At 38.4% G+C, this 25,400-nt stretch overlaps 1 protein-coding gene across 2 annotated transcripts in view; it reads right to left on the reverse strand.

Annotated features, from left to right (window-relative positions):
• Nucleotides 1-25,400, reverse strand: part of grin2aa (glutamate receptor, ionotropic, N-methyl D-aspartate 2A, a) — a 192,671-nt gene that overhangs the window by 160,036 nt on the left and 7,235 nt on the right. The gene's annotated exons all lie outside the window — the stretch shown is intronic.

The raw sequence follows: 25,400 nt of genomic DNA on the forward strand, positions 1-25,400 counted from the left end.
TACAATAGTAAAAACTCATATTCTGACAAAAGTTGATCATTTAATGCCTAAAGCAATCCTTCTCTTGCTTTTTTAAATTAAATTTTTTTGTATCTCAATAAACTAATGAATGCCGCATTGCGCTGTCCTGTTTACGGCTTCTTAGTGATTTTAACGTTCTTGGCTACGGCGGTGTGACAGCATACTTCCCGGTCATAGTAGCCGTTCCATTCGCAGCTGTTGCTTAAAGTCCCTATTATATCCTGATAGGAGCTGATCTTCCAAAAATGGTAAGCATCCCATTCCGCCAGATGCTTAAGGTATTCGGCCAATTAGAGCGCACCGGATAGCCGATTAATCGGAGCACACTGCGCTTTCTCAGAATGATCAACTTTGTACAAATCGACGTGTTTCAGAAAGGCGCAGCATAAAGGGTTGCAACAATAATGTACGAAATGTAAAAAATAATGTGTTTTTTGAACCATAAACCATGCAAACACATTGTATTACACCATATACAAAAAATAGGAGCTCTTTAAATTATAATCAAATTAACTGTGAGTCATTTCACCAAAATCTTTATTAATGACAAGTTGCTTATAAAATATTTTAAATTGCTTAACATATTTTGATGAGCTAATGATCACATTTTAACGATCACATCACATTTTTCAGTGTTGATATTGGCGTTTGCGTTCGTTGTTCCAACAAGAGGAGCCATAAAATAATGTACTAATACTAACATGTTACAGTCTTAGCTATAAACGGCTTTGAATAAAAATACAAGTTATATTTCTTCTCTTTATTAGTCAGGACCACCACAAAACATTACTCTCTCCCTCCCCTCCTCCCTCTTAGTCACAGGAAGCCTAACAGAGTAAAAATAAAAAAACTAAAGTTAGCCATTTCTCAATGAGGTATGGAGAGTCCTTAATGTTAAAAATCAAACCAAAGAAGTAAAATTAAGTTTTATCCATCCATTCTTACTGCTTATTGCACTGTTGGGTCATGTAATGTATATGATGGGGACATGAAAATATTATTTTGTATAACTGAAAGGTCCCAAGCTGATTAGTTTTAAGAAAGCAAAACATGACCTAGTTGACATTAAAGTCCCTGTTAACCGGAAGTAAAGATCGACTTTACTTCCATGCTGTGACGTATTTCTGTGTAAAACAGCAAGGAAAAATAGTGTGCGTGGCTTGTGTTTTCCACTATGTTTTGATTGGATATAGAAAAGTAGGCGTTTTATTCAAAATGGAACTGGCAACAGGCTTTATGCCCAGTTGCACTACTTCCTGAATTTCAGCCAGCTTCTTGTTTCCTGTCTGCCCTTATTGGACAAACTGATTAATCCAGGTGTGTCTGGTTATTGTTGTTGTGACTACTGAGGTCAGGCACACCTGGAATAAACAGTTTGTTTGTGACTACTTAGGTCAGGCACACCTGAATGAATCAGTTTGTCCAATAATGGCAGACAGGAAACAAGAAGCTGGCGGAAGTTCAGGAAGTAGTGCAGCTGAGCATAAAGCTGACTGACAGCTGGAGGGGCGAAGTTAACAGATACTCCCACCCAAGCCATCTAAACGACGTCATCAGAGAATGATCTCTACAAGAGGGCAGAAGTACATTTTCAGCGTTTGAAGTTTATGAATAAACTTATATAAATTGTTTATAAGAATAACTGCAATGTTACATAAAAAATAAGAATTGTAAATTTTGATTTCATTGCGACTTTAAGATTACAGTGCATGTCACAGTTGGGCAAAGAATAAAACAGCAAGTAATCAGCAAAAGTGCACCAGTGATGCAGGACAGTCTCAACTTCAAACAGTTCACCAACTAGAGATGATCCACACTATAAAAAGTAAAAAGTTGGTTCAACTTAAAAACTTGAAATTTTTTTCAACCTAAAGTGAAACTAACGTGAAATTTTAAGTTGAAAAACTTTTTAGGTGTTACCAATTGAAGTAATTTTTTAAGTTAATCCAACTTTTTACAGTGCCGAGGTGTCAGTAAAACATAGGGTTCTGTTTATTTATTTACAGCCTGCATATGATTTGGCTGCTCTTGTGGCATGGATGTGAGAAGTCAAATAAGAGAGACGGTATGATTTATATTCCCTGAGCCTATTACTTGAATCCCCTGGCAGCATTTTACAGCGACGGTGATGTCCTTTAAACACCATTTACATTGGCCCCCGAAAACCGTGTGCAAAGTAGTCCCTATGGTACACAGATGCTACCCATCCTGAACATCAGCAGTGGGTTTGCAGGAAGACAAGCAGATTAATTATAAAAGCGATCCTGTACAAGAAAAATGCCATCAGCATTCAGAACGCAGCAACCTCTCGTGGCTCTTCTGCGGCATGGCCCTGTTTTAAATCAATGATGCTGCCGTGAGACCTGGAGGATGAAAGATATATCAACGGTCATCTCTTCATTACCATCAAGAAACTCTGTATCAATATAGAATCTAATAATGTTTCCGGACTGCTTAAAGGTGACCTGTAAAAATATGGAGGTTATCTGCCTGTAGTCCATCCATCATTCTGATAATAAAAAGTTTGGAAAAGGAAATGTTGTTTCCAGTTTAGTGGTGCAAAAACATTTTCAAGTTTTGAGTATTTTGTCTTGTATTCCATTATAAGCATTGAAGCAGTAAAACTAGTTTGAGAAGAAATCTAAAGCTAACTGAAAAATTTTGTTCGAAACAAAATAAAATATTTTATGAAGAAAAAAATCATTTGGAATTTTAGATTTTTTTCTATAAAATGGGTCAGTGACAAAAACGGTTTGGCAAGATGAGAAATTCAAAAATCTTTTTGAAAACTTGTTTTAAAAGAATGCATCAGGTTTATTTCAATGCACACAGTGTATTTATACCAAGCCCCCTATGTTACAAAAACATTAAAATGTACATTTAGAAATAACTAATAAAATGATATTTTAAAAAAAATATAAATTTTGATGGTTACACTTACATGCCATCAAGGTGGATAAAATATGTAATATTTCTCATTCTTTGGCACAATTGACGGTTACATCATTTGACATTTTCAGGTCCATTCAGTCTTAACTTTCATGAAAATGGTGCAAATGTAATTTTTTATTGTATAAAATCAACATAAATATACGGAGCCCCTAAGGGGACACGGATAAAAAATTAAATAAAGTTTAGTTTGCGCATGCAAAACTAAACTTTTTTTAAAAATTCGGCACATGAAGGTTGGGGTAAAAAAAATCAAAAGTTTAGTTTCATGTGCTCACGCGAAACCTTCATGTGCCGAATTTTTTTTAAAAGTTTAGTTTTGCACACCGATAGTTTTGTGCGCGCGCGAAAGTTTCATGTGTGCGCTATAGTTTCACGTGCGCACATGATAGTTTCACGTGTGCACGTGAAACTAAACTTTATTTAATTTTTCATCCGTGTCCCCTTAGGGGCTCCGTATATTTATCTTGATTTTATACAATAAAAAATTACATTTGCACCATTTTCATGAAAGTTAAGACTGAATGGACCTGAAAATGTCAAATGGTGTAACCGTCAATTGTGCCAAAGAATGAGAAATATTACATATTTTATCCACCTTGATAACATGTAAGTGTAACCATCAAAAATTTATATTTTTTTAAAATATAATTTTATTAGTTATTTCTAAATGTACATTTTAATGCGTTTTTGTAACATTTGTTCTGACATATGCTCAAAACAGCTCTGTTTTCTTAATAATCTTTGACAAAATATGTAAAGATTTATGTAAAAACATATTACTAGATGATTGTATTTTATTCCACATTTTTTATGAATATTTTTATATTTTCATTAAAAAACTACTAGTTACACCAATTGACACAGACCGGTTACACCACATTGACATTTTTGCAATTATTCCCCACATGAAATTTTAGATTTGGTCCTCAAAAAAGAAAATGTATGCAAGTAATCTGCACATTTATTTTGAAATATTAACCCTTTTACAATTAATTGAACCATACAGACACAAAATAATTAACGTCACGTCATTGACCCAAATACATTTGACCTTTTTTAGATGATCGCTGGTAGTGCCATTAGAGGTCCACCTCTCCGCAGGAAGGTCTACATCCTACAAGGCATAGGTAAGTTAAGTACCCAGTGGGTTTAAGAGACGTATCATGTCTCTCCATAGGAGGGTTTAATGGAGGTGGTAGATTTTGGTGGACTGGCTGTTTGTGACCATTCTGCAGACTGAAGCCTGGTCTAACAGGTTCTGTCAGAGGTGTCAGGACAGAAGTAATGGACATGCTGTTTTCACAAGGTTGGTCTTAGCATGGGGCCAGACAACCTTGAAGATAAGAACAAATCCTTTAGCGACAAACGGCCACCCACCCCATCGGGCAGGGGCTGCGTGATAGAATACAGAGAGAATCGATACCAGGAAAGGGATGGAATAATGACTCCAGTGCATGGGCCAATTCTGCAGTAAACCTCCAAACAGCACTGCAATGGGGAAAAAAAGAGGAAAAGAAGGGGAAAAGAAAATGCAGAGGGCTCCTGAATGCCTCATTTAGCAGCGTCGGTTGGACGCTTTCACATCAACACCGACAGTCTATGGAATGCTGGGCATCCTTCCACCTCTCTTCTCATCTGTCTGCTTCACTCATTCACACACCCTCCAATTCCCTCAATCCCTACCCTCATTTCTTTCTTCTGTTCCCCCTACACACAACATCCTTTATCCATCGCTTGACTACGCCACCAACCGTGCCGTCTCAATGAAAAAGGAGAGCTGCCTGCAAAATCAGCCTGGCACCATTGATTGACTCTTTCGGCGTATCATTGATTTTATAATTCTTGTGGATTCCCTGACAAAACTCTGCTGGCTTTAATGTGGATGCCAGAACGAGAGGCACACAGAGCCACGCGGCTTACTGCACTTTACCGCAGTGACAAATGAATCAGGAAAACGCAGGCATTTGCTTCTCCCAAGCCCACGGAGGACATCAGACAGACAGTCGCTTCAGCGCCCGCAGGCGGACTTGGGTGATGCAAGTCTATGTATGGCTCGCTCTCGCTATACAATGCCTCGCAGGAAAAGGCGGATGCGTGTGAGAGGTGTGCCTTATGTTTGTGACATGTGCGCTATTGAGTCGACACACTTTAAGTCGATGTTTAGATAATGAAGGAGCGGACGGAGAGATAGAAGTGGACCGAAGGATTTAAAGATGGGATCAAAAGCGAGGAAGATGAGGAATTAGCGTTCATCCATTACCCTCGCATGTACCCCATAATGCATTGAGGCAGAAACACTGCATCGTGCACAAGAGTGAGAGGCGGATTTGGAAATGTGCCTCGTAGGCCTTAAAGAGAAAGTTCACCCAAAAAAAAAGGAAATTCTGTCAGTTTACTCAACCTTAAACATTTTCAAACCCAAATGCTGATGTTGTTGTGGGTTTAGGTTCCAGTGAACACAAATACAAATAAAATGTACACCTTGAATACACTGGATAAAATGTCTACTAAATATAAATATAAATATTGTAAATATAATAAATAAATATAATAAATTAATGGTGCTTTTGGGCTATTTATTGGGCTAAGAGACTGACCACTGAAAAGTCACAACTGGTGACTTCTTTTTTTGAGGGCGCACAATGCGAAGTTCGCCAAAACATGTATGTAGCCCGTCATGTGTTGTTCGGAATTTCAAAATATGTGTTCTGCGCGTCGAGTGATCCTGTGTGCATCACGTTTCTTGTCAAAATAAGTGCCTGCTGCAGATGCGTCTAAAGAGTTTATGATAAAAGAGACGTTCATGTTTGCCAGATACTCGCATCAGTGGAGGCTTGTGACTGCTCATCTGAGGGGCGCAAATTGTGTTCGGAGTGTCATGTGTGTTGCTTGTGCTTTCAAAATATGTGTTTGTTGCGTCATGTGAACCATGTGAATTGCGTGTTTTGTCAAAATAAGTGCCTGCTGCACACACGTCAAAACCATTTATGATAAAAGAGACGTTCATGTTTGCCAGATACTCGCATCAGTGGTGGGTTCTGACTGCTCATCTGAGGGGCGCAAATTCAAAATAAGTGTTCGGAGAGTAATGTGTGTTGCTTGTGCTTTCAAAATATGTGTTTGTTGCGTCATGTGAACCACATGCATCACGCATCTTGTCAAAACAAGTGCCTGCCGCACACGCATCAAAACCATTTATGATAAAAGAGACGCACACGTTCACAAAATACACGCAAGACACTCCCTTAACAGTAAACTCAGATTACGCATGAATGCATGAGTATCGGGCAAACGTGAGCGTCTCTTTTATCATAAACCCTTTAGACGCGTCTCCAGCAGGCACTTTTTTTGACAAGACACGTGATGCACACAGGATCTCTTGACGTGCAGAACACATATTTTGAAATTACGAACCACACACATGAAGGCTTCATACATGTTGTGACGAACTTCGAATCGAGCGCCCTCGAAAAAAAAGAAGTCACCGGCCGCCAAAGACACAAATAATCTCATGCAGCGTAATCAGAGTTTAATGTCAAGGGAGTGTCTTGCATGTATTTTGTGAAAGTGAGCGTATCTTTTATCATAAATGACCAGCAGGCACTTATTTTGACAAAACACGTGATGCACATGGTTCACATGATGCAACAAACACATATTTTAAAAACACAAGCAACACACATGCATTTTTTTTTTATTTTGAATTTGCGCCCCTCGGATGAGCAGTCACAAGCCGCCACTGCTGAAGAGACACAACCCAGTATTATATCATAATCATCATATCACAATCTGGGCCATCCAGCAAAGCTGAGCTCTTTGCAAAACAAGAACAAGCCTCCTGATGGAGCCTACTTTAAACCCTTTATACTGTAGAAACCCAACACACGCACACACAGAAGGTCTACGCAAGAGGACTCACCACCATGGTGATGACCCACTCCACCTGCCAGACGGCCGTAGTACCAGCCACTTTAGTTTAAGAGCCCCGGGTCCACCCAGCACAGTCATTCAGAGCCAGAGAGAAGAGCTGGCACTGTCTGGCCACCATTAATAATTACACCGTATAAAAGAAGCAACCCACAGGGCACGTGAACATTAGAACACACTCCAATATACACACATATAAACACAGCACCCTACGCTAAACACACACCCTCAGAAACAAAAAAAGCAAAAAACTTGCGAACACACGCGTGGCATCTAACAGTACAGCCTGTGAGCGACAGATAGAGACTCTACACCATTCATCACACAGCCAGGCACAGGCCGCACATTTTTCTCTTGGGCAAGACGTGCAAAACATCATTCTCGTCATACGCGCCATCTCCACGACAACTGTGACAGACTCTGTCGCCGCATCGTGTTCTGACTTTGACCTGCACATAAAAGCACTTACGGAGGAAGAAATCTGCGATAAAAAGCTGTAAAAAAAAGTCAAAGAGTCGTTTTGCTCAAACACCCCCATAATAATCTTTTCAAAGCGTCCTTGAGCACTATTAGGTGAACACACAAAACAGAAGAACAGGAACTGTCCTTGAAAAGTTTCAAATTGAATACAGAGCATAATGTTCATGAAAACTCCTTGTATGTCTTAATACATAGCTATTCAGGTTCTTAAAGGGATAGCTGGCCCAATTTTTTATTACTTGCTCATGGTTGTCCTCATCTTTTTTAATTGTTGTTACATGTGCGTATACTGTGTGTCCAAATGGCTCCAGATGAAGTCATCAGCGGGCATTTTTAAGATTTTGGCATCATTTTTTTAGTCTATGGAGATGTGTTGTTCAATTTTAATTAATTGCTCACTGAAAATCTTAACAGTCCACACTGTATGCTGTGTCTTCCCATGAAAAAATACCAGCGTACTAACTTAAAAACAACATGAATTTTCAGGTGAATCCTCCCTTTAACAAATCTGTATACAACAACTATGTGATGTAAAAGTGATCCCTGCATGAGGTCCAACTCTTCTCTTATCAGCAGACAAAGCTTGTCTTTTACAGAAAGCTTTAGTCGAAACATAGCACGACTTGTGACTCAACTGTGAACATTCGTCCGTGGTAGACACCTCCAGCACATAGAGAACAATCTATTTCCAGCATTCAGACGCAACTGGAGGCGTGTTGACCCCATCATAATTAATCTGCCAAGAACGGCAGGTTTACAGTAAGCTGGCTGATGTTAGGGAAGCACAAGGGTGACGCACAAATATAATCACCGGGGCTCTATGTCTCATTAAACATGCGGAGAAGCAGTCAATCAGGTCATCTAAAGCAAAAGGATCAAAGATGATTGATTAATTGAAGTCAATGGAAAACAGGTCTGGTGAATGGATTTATAACAGGTAAAATGTCCCTACATTTGGGCCAGACCTGCTATAGATGGGGCACAAGAGCAAAAATCACCCCCTAAGAAAATTAACCTTTTTTTTTTGGTGTATTGATTAGCAAAACCATGTTTTTTTACTACAGTAACCATACTCTATACACTCTAAAAACAAACTGTGCTAAATAGCACTAAAAGTGGTTCTTGGCTCGTAATCATAGAGGAACCATTTTTAGTGCTATATAGCATCTATGAAGCACCTATGAAGAACCATACGGGGTTATATAGCACCACTATAGCACCACATATGGTTCTACATAGCACCTTATGGTTCTACACAGATGCTACACAGGTACTTCATCGATGCTATATGGCACTTAAAATGGTTCATCTATGATGCCAAGATCCACTTTTAGTGCTATTTAGCACCGATTGTTTTTGGCGTGTAGTTATTGAAAACCATAGTTACAAACCATGGTTATTTGTGGTAACCATGGTTTTACTACAGTAATCATGTTTTTTTTAACAGTAGTAAAACCATGGTTAATTTTTGTAAGGGACAGACAGCACATGACGGGATAAAAAGTTAAATAAAAGATTCTGTTTGCTTGAGCCAATTACATTGTTGGCTGGTGAAAACAACACTGCAAGTATAGATAGCGCTGCTGTTGTTGCTTTTATAATGAGATTTGGGTGAAAACGTGGAGCAGGAATCTCTGAATGGTACTGGATCGATACACGGGCTGGTCATGATGATAAACTCATTCAAAAGCTAAATGTCTGATGGTGGCACATGTGTTTGTAGGTCAGTACAGCCACAGACACATTTAGCAAATGGGTTAATGATGTGGCGTTAATTATTTTGTGTCCGTATGGATAAATTAAATGTAAAATGGTTAAAATCTTTTTTGAGGACCAAGTCCAAAATTCCTGGTTTTATTTCATTTTGAAAGAATATTTGGGGGATAATTGCAAAAATGTCATTGTGGTGTAACCGGTCTGTGTCAATTGGTGTAACTAGTATTTAAAATATAAATATATACATAAAAAAGTGGAATAAAATATAATCATCTAGTTTAGTGTAATGTGATTTTTTATATAAATCATTTGTCAAAGATTATTTAGAAAACAGAGCTGTTTTCAGCATATGTCAGGACAAATGTTACTAAAACACATTAAAATTTACATTTAGAAATAACTAATAAAGTGATATTTTAAAATTATGTTTTTTATGATTATGCTTACATGCCATAAAGAAGGATGACATATTTAATATTTCTCTTTCTTTGGCACAATTGGCGGTTACACCATTTTACATTTTCAGGTCCATTCAGTCTTAACTTTCATAAAAATGGAGCAAATATTTTTTTTTTTATTGAATAAAATTAACATAAATACACCATCCATTGAAATAAACCTGATGCATGCTTTAAAAACAAGTTTTAAAAAAATTCTCATCTTGCCAAACCGTTTTTGTTACTGACTCAAATACCGTGGGGTATTTTTTGTTTGTTAATACTTCAGTAAAAATTCTGAATAACTTTTATTTAAAAAATATGCATTTGAATAATCATCAACACTGAAAAAAATGATTCATTGAATTTAATAAATTTTTTTAAGGTAAGTGGTTGCAATCAATTTATTTAAGCTACATTTAAACAAAATTTACATTTTTTGTTTAAATGTAGCTTAAATAAATGTAGCTTAAATAAATTGATTGCAACCACTTACCTTAAAAAAAATTATTAAATTCAATGAATCATTTTTTTCAGTGAATGAAGTCATGGGAAATCGCATACAGGTGTAGAACAACATGAGGATGAGTAAATAATGACAGAATTTTCAATTTTGGGTGTACTATCATTTAAGCTATTGTCAAATCACTGCTTACAACTGCTAACAGAGCACACGGCACTACAAGCTTAAAAAAACTCTTTTCACGGTTTTCTCAAAAGCCACAATGAAACGTGGGTAACAGTTTATATCGGAGCTGCCATTTAGATGTTTCCACTTGATCCATTAATGAGGAAGCTCATCAAAGCTAAATTGGGGTCAGGTGAGAGAGTACCAAAGAGGGTGATTCTAGACCGCAATATATTTAAAGCAGATCTGCAACACCATGACTATAGTGCGGCAATTTCTGCTAAGTTCAATATGTGATCAGAATGCCAAATTTAAATATATTCACATAAATATTTAGTTAGTGGTGATGGCATAAGTCCACCCGGTAGATATAACCTCTGCTCCTCTTCTTCCTTAACTCTTTCCATCTGTGTTGATGGATACTCTCATCACCAGTGTGGGGAACCAGAGAATGATTGACATGTTGGAGGCAGAGAGGAGCTAAGAAATCCAAACAGGTCCATGTGTTGGACAAAGAGATAAGAGAGTGTATGTTGAAAGGTGCAGGGGGGTCCCGTGGGGGAAACTCGATGAGCTGCCACAAGGGAGAAGATTTGACAGAAAAGACAAGAAGAGAGCGAAGATACTGGGGAGCAGAGAATTCGGCTACTATTTTAATCTGGGTTATACTGGAACTACAATACAATATCCTGCTTTTTATATACTGTATATACAGTAGTTCATACATTTCAAATTTAAAAGAATAAAAGATTGTATTAAATTGCATGAGATGCGCAATTCTCCATCCTATTCTGTTTTAAAATATAGCCAATAGGCTTTAGTCAGTGGGCAGCTTATGAGGAAGGCGTAGCATGGTGGCATTATGACATGTCATTAGTATGTTTGCACATCTGTGTGCCTTTCCTCATGCATCAGCACCCCGTGAGTCATATATGTGTCGGGTAAGAATGGAAAGAGGACACGCCAGCAGAAGTACAGCCGGAGGAGCAAAGTGGATTAGATATCTGTCCATGCATATGTTATCTAACTAGGGTGTTGTGATCGCAGCGAGTTTTGATAATGGTCTTAATGCTGTAATATTGTGTGCCAGAAAGATTTCTCCCTAATGCAATGACGATGCGCAGCGATGAAATCAGCAGCACAGGCTGATTATTACATTACAATCATATCATATTCTGCTTTTTGTCTGGGGTTTATTGATGCTAATGTCTGTTCATGCCAAGCCTATTAACAATAAAGCTGAAATAAGAGTTTAAAAAGAAAACACAGAGCCTTTACGCTACGTCCAACATATCAATGCAGTTCATTTTCAGAGACACTAAAAATTCAAGGGTACTTTTTTCTTTCTTTAAGATCTAACTGCAGAATGATATAAAGCTGGTATGGGACATCTGAGAGTGTTTCACCAATTATAAATTAGCTAGCACAGTGATTTACATTTAGGCACTTAGCAGATGCTTTTATCCAAAGCGACCTACAATAGCGATAAAAACAAGAAATATGCTTAGTGTTAGAGCATTGTGTTAGCAGCACAAAAGGTCATGGGTTCAAACTTAGAGAAAACAAATACTGATAAAAAAGTGTATAACATGTAATGCACTGTAAGGGGCCGTTCACATATCGCGTATTTTGCAGGCTCAAGTTTTTTATTTCAAATGTAGGTGCACAGGATGCGCGCTCATAATGGACGCGACACTGTGATTTTCAGAATAAGGGATTATCACGCCGATACGTAGTACTTCGATGGTGTTGTAGAAATGTAGTAAAGTAAAAATACAGATAATTTGTTGAAAATGTAAGTTAAAAGTATGCACTATAGATTCTACTTAAGTAAAGTACAAATACGTGGAAATTTTATTTAAAGGCGCTCTATGCATTTTCGGCATTTTGTCAAACAGCGACCCCTAGAGTCGCTGGAGAATACGTGCAACTGTCGTAATTTCCCACTCTAGTACACCTCCGAAGATAATGACCAGGTAATGTTTCAAAATTTCATACAAATATTAGGCTACTGCATAGTCTACTAAACTACAGATGATGGTAATAGGATAATAAGAAGTTTATTTCAAGTGTAGAGTAGGCCTGTAATAATAAAGTAGCCTACCGCGTTTGCTGGCTTATAACGTTTTTACATGATTGCAGCTAAATCACAAGTAAACAGTCTATAGTCTATGTCTACTGTATCATTTCATTTGTGTTCTTGTAAACATTACAAAATGCCATGACAAAGTTAATTGTGTACGTTGCATTATTTCATAACATTAGTCGTTATAATGTCACTATACATGATTATTGCTATTTATCATTGTAGTTTGCAAATTGTGCATGTTTACAGTATTTACAACCTCTAGGCTTATTTATGTCCTGATAATTATGTGAGATATTTACAACTGTTGTCATGATAATCGCATGACATTCTACAAGCAACAACATACAACATAGACCGCAAACAAGTTTACAAATAAGAGATTTACTTACTAGTCCATCAACAAGATCGCCAGATCAGCATCCCTGTTGCATCCAGTGCGGTCTTTTAGCTCACGCCAACGAGTAAAAGTCTGACCGAGTGGGACTCTTGTCCGGGTCCTAATGTGGCCAGATTCTCTTTTCCTTTTCCTACTCTCTTCCGAACGCGCTTTCTTAACTTTTAAATCGTTTAGCCTCACGTCTCAAATTCGCGCGTGCAGTTGTTGTTATAGGCTTGATCGACTTTATGCAGCACTGCATGAACCGTCAGCCAGATGACGTCAAAGTGCCGTCTCGGATCATTCTCGCGGTACTTTGACGTCATCCGGCGGTCGGTTCTTGCAGCGCCGCACAAAGTCGAACAAGCCTAACGTGTGTGCCGTAAAGCAAGTCGTGATTCTCGCGAGATTTGTCAGGGGCGCTCCTCTAAAGCTTGCATTGCTGGTTTTGCTAGCGGCGTCCTCCCCGAGCTTCAACAGGAGGATGATTTGCCCTACTATGACTTTGTTTACCACCGAAATAACTTTGAAGCTGTTATATTAAGGTAAAATAACTGCATAGTGTGTCTTTAAATACAGTAATGAAGTATTGGTACTTCGATAACTTACATTCCACCACTGCCTAACAGGATGTTAGATACCTACAGTAACCTAACTGTGTCGGTAGTAGACATGCACAAAGTTGACAAGTCCCGCCTAAAAGTGATAAACCCCTATGCCACAAGCGCACCGCAGGTCATGTGACAAGAACCAACCAATCAGCTTCCTCGCCTTGTCGGTTACTTTGAAACCTTTAGCAAAAATATGGAGGAGCAGCTCATAATTGTGGTCTAATGACAGACGCCTAAGGAGCGCAACTGCCCGAGCGCTTGGAAAGAAGGAAAAAGCGGCGCGCCTGGACACGTTTTAGGCGCGACATGTGAACTGTGAACGGCCCCTAAGTCGATTTGGATAAAAGTATCAGCCTAATGCGTAAATGTAAAACAAATTTTATTAGGTGACAATAGAAATTTGAAATTGAATGTTTGTTATATAATTTGATCTGTGATTATGTTCATGAATGTTATCTTGGCCTACAACTAGCATTATTCAAGTCAGCAGATTTTTGTTCCCAGTTTCTATTATTTCAACCAATGGAGACACAAATTATACCCTTACGTGATTAGAATATCAAACCATGTTAAATTGAAGCAAATAAATTATGCACTTTATAAAGTATTTAACAGTGGTAAAATAAAGACTCACTGCCCAGTCCCCCATCCTATTTTCCTGCGTTTCACATGACTAGCCAAGATACAAAGCTATTGAACGTTTAGTCTGAAAAATCATTTTTCACACACATTACTCCACATCCGTAAAAATGGCATCACCAGAGACAGAGATGATGTGATGCTCTCTACCCTACAGACACGCACCTCTGACCTTGCTCTGCCCCAATACACAAACACAAAATACAGATCAGAGTCAGCTCTACAGAGCTATGACAGATGTCTGGGCAGGGTGGAGCTCAGCTGGCACTGGAGATCTCGCAGTTCTGCCCTTTGGGCCCGCTTTCTATGCACCAAACCACACTGAAGACCTTAGCCCTTTGGGGCAAAACACATGTTTCAGATTGACTTCAATATGCACCATTCTGGCAATAACCACAGACACTTCCAGAAGAAACTGTGTCACAGGATGAGATCTTTGCTGAGCATCTGCTATTTTGGACTCTTTAAAATGGGCCATGTGCCTCTGTTCTCCATAATGCATTAAATCTCACAAAATCTGATATTTTACAGTGAAGAGGTTATTGGCTTTGTTTAATCCTTTGGTGCACCTGAACTGCTGCCAGGGAGATCCAGGAAAATACAGTGTCTGTTTAAAGTACCCCGACTTCTTAAAATGCATCAACACCCTCCCTTTGATTTAATTCACTGAATGTGTGAACAGACTGGGGACCCAAACGTACCCAGCAATTTTAATAAACCTGCTTTGCAAAATCATACAGTAGTGTCTGAATCCATACTACTTACACAATAATCTTTCCTTTGCTTTTGTTAGAATGTGCAATGCCGATTTTTCATTTATTTGACCTACATTTACTGTAGGTACATTTCATATGGCCTAGTCTTTCCACCTTGGATACCGTGCAATGTGGGAAGCATCATTATTCTTTTCAGCACCAATAAACAACCTGTTCTTTATTATTCCCTCCTTTGTGTTGTTCATGCAAGGTAGCATTTCACAATATTTCATACGATGACTCTGTCAAACATTGTCACTTTACTAATGCAATAAACTCAATGTTCTGTACATTTTCAAGGCCACTTTATAAATCAGAATGCCTCCACACTTTTCTTCATAAGAAGAGAGCTGTCACGACTCGCGCATGCTCCCGCCTTTAAAGTCTTTGGCTTTTGTCGTACACAAAAGCAGTCAAGGTTTCACAAGCAAGAATTTCTAAATCTAATCTAAACCTCCATGAAATTATTTCTCCAAAACGTAATTAAATACAATATGTACATGTGTACATTAGCAAATAGGACTATTTCAAGAGCTCGACTGCTTCCTTAAATTCTCCCACCTCTTGAGATTAGTGACCTAACTGTGGAAATCTCTGGAGCTCGGAAAGTCTGTTGACCAATGAGTTTCGATATTTTTCCTATTTAAAACTGGACTCTTCTGTAGTTACATCGTGTACTAAGACCAACAGAAAATCAAAAGCTGCGATTTTCTAGGCAGACATGGCCAGGAACTATACTCTCATTCTGGCGTAATAATCATAGTGATATTACGCACTGCCCGAAAATAGTCCCCTTGGTTACTTTCAATGGCAGGGGACTATTTTCAGGCAGTGCGTAATATCACTATGCCTGCTGCAGCCATGTTACAGCAGCAAAGTCCTTTATTATTACGCCAGAATGAGATTATAGTTCCTAACCATATCTGCCTAGAAAATCGCAACTTTTCATTTTCCGTCGGTCTTAGTACACAATGTAACTACAGAAGAGTCAAGTTTTAAATAGATTCAATGGATTGTGCTAAGTTATGCTAAAAGTGTTAGCGCCAGACCCGGAGATCAGCTGAATGGATTCCAAAATGGTAAGAATCATATGTTTAACTCTGGGGGAGCTGAAAAATTAGCATATTTTTAAAATATGTGTCCCTTTAACATCAATAACACGAACTGTGACCAATGCCAGACAGAGTTCCACCCAATGTAGTTTCGCTCTTTCTTGATCTACCTGAGAAAACCTTACATTTCCTCTAAATTAAACGTGGTTGTTAAAAGCAATTAACAATCTTGTACTTTCTGTTGGGCTCTAGTACGTGCAAGTGTGTTTCTAATGAATGCGGAAAGAACAAAGAAAATATTTAATTCATGTTATTCACTTCAATCTTCTTCCATCTTTGAACACACTTCAGTGGTTTTGACATGGATTCATAGAGATACAGAGGAGTGTATTATGATGTAATTGTGTTGGCTGTATGAGCGCTGCAGAGCACTTCGGCAAAGGACAAGCGAGTGTGTGGATCGCTTTATTCATTTTGCAGTCACATAAAAGCCAGCGGTAAGCTATGAAGATGTAGGCCTGCTCTGCCTAAAATACAGTATCAGGTACTAACAAGTTAGTTGCAAAGTATATGTGATTTTCTGGCACCCAGTCATGAACTCTAAATGCTTATCGGCCTCTGCTTGAGGACTTGGATAAGATATTCTTCTTTTTGCGCTTGATATTCAGTAGAGGAAAACTGTAAAACACATTGCTGGATGCAATTGCTGGATTATAACATATCGTGAAAAGCACTAACACAAAAATGCTGTCGGATGGACAAACTCAACGTAGGGATGGGACGATTACCGGTTTCTCGATTAACTATGATAAAATGTCCTGACGGTTAGTATTATCTTTTAAAATGTAATTATCATTACAACTGCGTTTGATTACCATGATTTTGAAAACTCGAAGTAAATCCTGTCCAGCCAGAAACCATTTGACGCAGGCGCGCACATGCAACATAGTTTTTTGCACAAGGCGCCACTTGTTCAAATGTTTTCAGTGTGTGTATTAGTTCTTTTTTTACATTTCCATCTCATTTTAACAAAACCATGATAAAATTAATGACCGTGATAACTTTGGTCACTATAATCATGATATGAAATTTTCATAGCGTCCCATCCCTAACCCAACGGTTGGGTTTGTTCCTTTTTAAAGCATCCATAACACACGCTGTTTCTGCGTATCTGATGTTAATCTGGAGTACAGTAGTATTACATCTTTAGTTTTATAAGATTTATAAAAGACGGATCAGCTTTACCAATTCTTTCCGATAACTTACAAAAAAATTTGAAACGATGAGTTACGAACTGCGGGAGGAGCGAGTCACGAGTCAACACTTTATACAACACTGACTAGATAACTTATATGATTCACTACATGTTCGTGTCATTTATATAATATGCACGCGCCTATTTCCAACATAACACAGAAGTCTTACTTACCGCATGCAACTCATGACCCAGTTAGGACTTTTCAGTAAAATCCAGCGTTAAAACAAACACACATGCAAAACTCCGCTGCTACCCCAGATAAACAAACTATATTAATTGTTTCCATAATGCTGGCTTTCTTCTACTAACATCCAAAAACACACTTCTTCTTTCGTGCCTTTGTTGAGTCTTGATATAAAACAAAGCTGTCGTGTGAAGTGATGCCTGTAACTTAATGTCCTCGGTTGTCACTCTCCCGCTGATTGATGTGTGGGCGGGGTTTTCTGGGGGAAGTGCTCATAAAAAGAAGTGATACGTATAGCATAACCCTAAAACGTCAGCCGGACCCGTATTCGACAAAAACTTTCAGAAACTTTCAAAAGGCATGAAATACCGTTGAACCCCCCCCCCCCCCCCTTTAACTATCAAATAACACATTTTTTAGAGTGAACAGAATAACTGATTACAAAAGGTAACAATACAGAGTTATATAATGGACAAAGTAGCCCAGATCATTTTAAAGAAATTTTGTGGTACTTTGTTGTTTTGCTGTCTTATATAATGTAAAGAACATTCATAATCTTGATATCTTTAATATTGACTGAGTAAGGCCATGTCAACGATTGATATTAAAGTGAATAAAATCAAATAAGCTTCACGTGCCCTTAACAAGGGCAAACATGAGCCCTCCAGCAGCCAGAAAACATCTGCCTAATGCTTCACCCTTCACAGCTGCAATGACCTGACTTTAATTAATAAGCCAAGCTCTATAATGCTCTTTATTCATATGAATTATGAAACCTGGTCTGTACTTCCAGCTTGCCTTACGTAAGATTACAGTTATTCGGCTGTGTTAAGGTTCGCTGTTCGCCAGTGTCCCGATGTGTGATTACACCCTCCAACGAATTTGTCCTTACATAAGGGTGCACATAGTTGTGGGGTCAATCTCTGTGTTGGACCTTTGCTGTCAGAGGCTTCGTTGAGCTCATAAATGATGTTAAACAATTAGTTGCGTTTAACGACCGAAATGACAGACGGTTAGCCGAATCACTTTGGTGCAAACCACCTTGTCTTCATAACACCTTTCATTAATAGTGACATCAGCAAGACCGAGCTGCAGTGTTTCCAAGGGTCAATGGCACATTTCCAGCATAGAGTACAGCTTGCAGCTGCATGGGAATCCTTGCGTTAAACTGCAGGACTGCGGCAAACATGTTTATATTGTATATCAGCGAATATATATTCCCGAATCAAATGTATCAATTGAGATAATTTTAAGCATGTTTTCCAAATATCCTCCCATCTGCCACTGGTTGGACCAATAGAGAGCCCCACCCCAGACTCACACCACTGTTTAAACCAATGTTGCTTTGTACTAGCGCTGGGGAATCAATCCACAAATAGCTCACTTATAGTTGCATTGAAATAGGAGAAAAACAAACATCGCATTCAAATACAATTTTCAGTATGTGACTTTCCAATGAAAGTATTTTAAGTATTATCAGTTAAATTAATAGATGGATGTATTCGGGACCTATTAACGTGACGCTGACTGTTATGTTGATCAATTCAGCCAAATGTTCCCTGGCAGATTTAACAGGGTTTAAATTGCAACAAAAACCTTGTTTGGACACAAACCATCATTGGTCTTGCGAGCCTTACAATTAACTCTACATTTACTTTTAATAGCAAAAGCAGGACTACATGGAGCTATTCTTTATACCACTAGCCACTTGCCTCTCCTACAGTACATCCTGATCTTGCGTTCACCAAAAATAGAGACCATAAACTGGTTAGCCTGTAAATCATGTGACCCGGGTCAAGCAAGCTCATAGAAGAGCTGATCAAATATGGTACCGTGGCAAATTTGAGCTCATTGTGGGGCACTGTCGAGATTTTATTTGACCTTTCAGAGATGCAAGACAGTACGGTAAGACTTCTCAGAAGGCAACCCTAAGAAACAGGATACTTCTCTAAATGCTTATTTGCTTTTCATGTAATCTCATTGTTGTCTATGAGAAACAATTGAGACATCAAAGTGATCTTATTTGTGCGTGTTCATCGCTGTGGGAAGGTGCTTTCATCATTACTCTCCGGCACGGCTGTGCAAAGCCTTATTGCCTTGGAAATCGCAGTTATTTAATTAAATCTATTGCTGCCCTGTCCATATGAGCCTGGCACACAAGAAAGCATAACAATAATTAAAACGCTTGTGTTGCATCGCTTGTCCTGCAGACATGCGCTGTAATCTGATGACTGACTTCAGCACCTTGTGTATAAACCACTAGATACAGAATAAGAATGGAAAGCTTTGTTTAACCCTTTTGGGGCTACAGGGCAGGAAGTCACTCAAATATACTAATAACAAAGAACAAGTGTTATTACTGGATAATTTATCAAAAAAAATCCACTGAATTAACAACAGGTTGGTATAGGATTTTAACCATGAACTATCCATCAAGATGGAAAGAAAGATTGAGGTTCAGATTTACTAAATGGGGCAAATTAGCATGAGAGCGCAATTTCAAAAAAGCGCCGATAGGAGTGGTAATATCTGCGGGTTATTTAATAAAAAGGCGCAAATTAAATAACACAGGCAGAACAGCTGATTTCCATAATGACCAACGCAATCCACTACCTCTTTTATTTCCTCCAGCAAATGAAAAATAACATGGCTTGGCAACCAATATTTTTTTATAACATGTTTCTCTGGCATTCCAAATAAACTGTTACGTGTTACAAAAACTGCCTTGTAGCCATTTCAAGCGCAAAAAATTTAAGACATGCTTTTTTCGGTGTTAAATAATGGCGCAAATACCAGTGATATCACATGCGCAAATATTGCGTGAATCATTTAAATAACTCCTCCCATACATTTTGTATCTGAAAGGGAAACTCCTAGAAATGCATATGTTATAGACCCCTTCAAGGTTTGTAAACATTGAATGACTATCGGGTGCGCGCGCAGCATGGGGTCAAAAATGATGACTTACCTCAAATGAAGTGAGCACTACAAACACAAGCCTCTTTGATATTTGCATTGTATCAGTCTGCATGTTAATTGCTTGCAGACGCAGATGTTGTATTTTTTTGTTTTTGAGATTCTGCATGAATCGCGAAAACTTAACGGAAGACCTGGTGCGATTTTCACGGCCCACAACGTAATTAGGCATTTTTGACGAAACCGAATAATATGCAACTCAATCTGCTGTAATGACTTTTCTGACCCCGACATGCGCAGTGGGAACCGCCTGTGACGTGAACTGTGAACGGGTCTATAAGGTCAGCCGCAAAAATAACCAAACCTTTTCAGCGCTAATTACCCACTGTGCGTCTTTAGAAAATCCCAACAGTCGTTAATAAATGCAAAAATGACGGTTTGCACTGGCGCAAGCTGTTAGTAAATCTGGCCCTAAATCTTCTTAATATATATTGCTTGTTTCTCCTTGATAGCAATGAGATTATATCGAGTTTCAAATTAGATTAAATGAGATTGAATTCTTAAGTCTCCCATGTCACGGTCAACAGAATCTCATTTGTAATGTATTTTACGAGGTGGCTAATTCGTATTAACTTGTACGATCTTATTTATATGTTGTAAACTGATCTCCTTCCATGCCATTGATGCTTAGGTTTGGGGTGGGACTTTATTAAAGGTCCCGTTCTTTCTGTGTTTTTGAAGCTTTGATTGTGTTAACAGTGTGCAATATAACGTTCATGTTTCACTTGTAAATAAATGCCGTATTTTTCACACAATTGACTTATGTGTATACCGCTGTCTTCACTGTCCTCAAACGGGCTGATGTCTTTCTTGTTCTATGAAGTCCCTCCTTCAGAAATACATAATGAGTTCTGATTGTGTAGCTTGTTTAGTGTGTTGTGATTCGATAGCAGCTTAGCTTGCCGTTAGCTTAGCTGGCGACTGACGTATTCCTGTGGGCGGAGTTTAGTAAAAAAAACTGTAACCTAAATAGTAATTTAAATAACCAAGAACAAACTGGTGAATCATGAGTTTTTTGGTTTGGAGTCCCTAATGTTGTCACATCTACAACTTTGTCATTTCAGAGGAGAGCAGACAAGTTAATGGTAGACGTGCAATGATACAGCTGTAAAGAATTATCTAATGAGGCACAAAGGAAGGTGCATTCTGGGACATTAATATCGGTGTAAATATTTCTGCCCACTGCTGTTGTGTTTCTCTACAACCGCACAATTATTTTGTTTAAAAAGGTGGCTCCTAAGTGTCTGGCACGAATGCTAGGATTTAACAAATGGAAACAGCGGCAAACTGTGCACAAGAGGTGAGATTAGCACTCGAAATCGCAAATAGGGAAAACATTGATTGAACACAATGAGGATGCACAAAGGTATTTCTGGCAGCCGATGCCAATTCTATCCTATTGGTCAGAATGAGTTCTTAAATGAAAAAACTCATTAAAGTCTGCCAATTTTGTGGGCTGAGCTGGCTCATTAAAAACAGTCTAAAAAGAGAAGGTTGTTTATTTAAATCACTGCATGAGTAGTGAAAGTTTTAATGTCTTCGACCTTCTTCCGACTGACGTCATTGCTACCCAACAGGCTATGGCGAATTGAAAAAAGCAGTGACATCATCATGGCATCACGGTGGGTAGTTTTTAATTTAATTTACGCATTTTAAACTATGATTGTTTTCGCATCTACAGCAACAGTCGGTTATTAGTTTTTTGAGATGGCAGCATGTTAATTACATTTTCTTCATAAATGCTCTCTTATTTGTGAATGCTAAACACATAAGTGCACAGCATGCCTTAATCACTTCTCAAATAAATACAATAAAGTGCTCAAATAGATTTGCCTTACAATTCATATGTCTAAATGCCATAGTCAGGCTTGTTTAGATTAACACAACAGCACTTGAACAAGTCAACTAATTCTCTTAGCAATGACTTGGGCGAAACCCCTGCTTCAAGGCCAGCATAGATGTGCCGCAGCATATATTGTGTTTTAACCGATAATCCCCAGCATGGGATGTCGCTATGCCGATGTCCCCACCAGGCTTCTTAAGTACTTTAACCAGCAAGACGTACTCATATTTGCATGATCTCATTCTAATTTGCATGAACCATCACCGCAGCACAATTCCCAATTACACCGCTGTGAGCTCTTGAATGCATTACAGAAGCCCATGGGAGCCATGTCCCTCATCTAAACTGACATCCTTAAACTGATACTACCTGATACCAAGCTGCAGCCGTATCTCAAGAATGGGTCACATATCTCATGAACTGTGTGATCAGCAAACTCCCTGGATAACAGGTCCATGGTACCACGTCCCTTCTGATTTGTGCACCTCAATGTGCTACACATAAATCATTGGGTTTTGTAGCACTACTATATCTAATGGCTACAAAACATGTGACTATAAAGTACAAGCCGAAAGCGTTTGAGTCAAATTCTGTAAACAGTTGCCAAACACCTTATTGTTTATTGCAGCTAAAGGATTAGTCCATTTTCTTAAAAAAATCCAGATAATTTACTCACCACCATGTCATCCAAAATGTTGATGTCTTTCTTTGTTCAGTCGAAAAGAAATTGCGTTTTTTGGGGAAAACATTCCAGGATTTTTCTCATTTTAATGGACTTTAATGGAACCCAACACGCAACAGTTTAAAATTGCAGTTTCAATGCAGTCTCAAAGGACTCTAAACGATCCCAGACGAGGCATATGGGGGCCTAATCTAGCAAAAAATTACGTTGTTGTATGTGGAATGATACTAATTAATGTCTTTGTGTCGGTTTATTGTTTAAAATGGTCTGCAAATGTGCGTTTCATAAATGTAGCACGTGACCTTTTCAAGCATTACGCAATTGCGTGAGGTCGCACCTCGTGTCACAGGACCGGAGATAGACGAGAAGTTGTTTAAAAGTACATATTTTCAGTTTTTCTTGCCGAGAATGACGGTCGTTTTGCTAGATGGGACCCTTGTGCCTTGTTTGGGATTGTTTGGAGTCCTTTGAAACTGCGATTTTAAACTACAATAAAACTGTTAAGTGTTGGGGTCCATTAAAGTCCATTAAAATGAGAAAAATCCTGGAATGTTTTCCTCAAAAAACATAATTTCTTCTCAACTGAACAAAGAAAGACATCAACATTTTGGATGACATGGTGGTGAGTAAATAATCTGGATTTTTTTTTAAGAAAATGGACTAATCCTTTAACAATCTCAGTGCTATTGGCCCGCTGCAATGAACCATGAACTTTTTTTGACTGTGCACCATACTTGCTGCACTTAAAGGGACATTTTACAACACTTTTTTAAAATGTCAAATAAATCTTTGGTGTCTCCAGAGTACATATGTGAAGTTTTACCTCAAAATATCATATAGATAATTTATTATAACATGTTAAAATTGCCAATTTGTAGGTGTGAGCAATAATAAGTGTGTCCTTTTATATGCAAATGAACTGATCTCTGCACTAAATGGCAGTGTTGTGGTTGGATAATGCAGATTAATAGGTGGTATTATCCCCTTCTGACATCACAGAGGGAGCCAAATTTCAATTTTTACATGCTTTTTCACATTTTCTAGGTTTATAAAAGCACTGGGGACCCAATTTTAACAATTAAACATGGAAAAAGTCTGATTTTCATGATATATTCCCTTTAAGGGCCGATAGTGAATGGAACTGAGTTTAAAGAGACATTTAAATACATTTTGTATTGGTTTATATTTTCTGCTGATCATTATATATCCAAACTCACTGTGCAGTCGAGCGCATTTCTCTATTCAAGTGCCTGGACTGCAGTGGTGGGCTGATGATATACGATCCCACCACACAAGATGGGGAATTGTGTATGTTCGGTCGTTACTTAATTTGCATAATTCTCATAGCCAATTGTGTGCTAAAATAAACCCATTAAAATAAACCCAAACTCATTGTTAGTTAATACATTAGTTTCATTTGAAGCACATACTAAACAGCTCGATCTAGTGGGTTGTGTAATAAGACTGCATTAAAGGATGAACTTTACCGCACAGGCAAGATCGCTGCATTGAACATTTCCCTGACAGTGATGAAGGAGAGAAAGAAAAGCACTGCTTAGTAATTACCTAAATGGCCATCTCTATTGTATGTTAACTCTGCTCTCGACACCTGCCCATATTAAATGACAATCGTGTGTCTTAAATCAATCACTTTAGGCTGGAGATATATGTGAAAGAAACCTACAAAATGTCAATGAGATAGTCTGTTGATCTTTGCCCGTAACTGCCGGTGAGCGTGCCTGCGCATGGGCCGCAGTCTGTGAACGGCAGCACTTTAGATATAAAACAAAGATTCCCCTGACACATGCCAATGCTCGCTGTGTTTATAGAGCCCAAATCCCGCTGTACGGGCACTAAATGAAGTAAGACCTGCCTGGCAGCCCAACATTAATTACCATGTGTACGGATTCTCGTCTCCTAACCAGATAAACAGCAACAGACGCTGGAATAAAAAAAGCCATTAGCTATTATTAATTTCTTCTCCTTTTACCAATAACGCCTCTGATGATAAATCATTTTGATATGCAAGTAATAACTATTTTGTCATGTAGATGATGATAAGCACTGCAAAGCAGCGTATCATTTAAGCCACTGATCTACACGATCGTAACATGGATACATTTCAACAGCTAATGCAGATAGGGATTTCATAACACTATCATGAAACGTATGGAAACGTATACTCACAGCTTAAAGGTATAGTGTAACATTTAAACGTATGACAAAACAAGAAAGGACGCAAGGGTCCCAGTGAGCCAAAACAAAGCCGACGTTATCTCCTTAAGGAGTCGTTGAGAATGACTTAATATACCTCTGAAGAAAATCTCCCGAGAATAAGGTTTTGAAACGTCGCTTCATTTAATACAGCAGCATCCTGGCATGAAAACAGAGTAAACACATTTATACAAAGCAGTGAGAACTCAAGCACAAGATTATTATATAAACTCTAAAACGAAGACATTTCATAGCGAGTAGGAATTCACCTGTGCACTCAGCGGTTGGTAATGAGAAAGACACAAAAAAGCAACAGACTGGCAAATTGTTGCCTCTTTAGGGTTCCCATCTTAAACTCCATCTTAAACCTGATTTTCCCGGCGTAAACAAACTCTCTCAGAATGAAGCGAGTGATGCCGGATGACAGTTGTGACTGAAGAGATGATGGTTCAATATAAAGAGATATTTGTTATCGGTTGCGTAAAAATGATTACTCCAGCGAAACTCGGCTTCTGTAGGTCTGATGGAGCATCTGTTGTGAAATAGCTCCATATGGTAAT

Source organism: Misgurnus anguillicaudatus, chromosome 19 (assembly GCF_027580225.2).
Source record: "Misgurnus anguillicaudatus chromosome 19, ASM2758022v2, whole genome shotgun sequence".
Taxonomy (NCBI): Eukaryota; Metazoa; Chordata; class Actinopteri; order Cypriniformes; family Cobitidae; genus Misgurnus; species Misgurnus anguillicaudatus.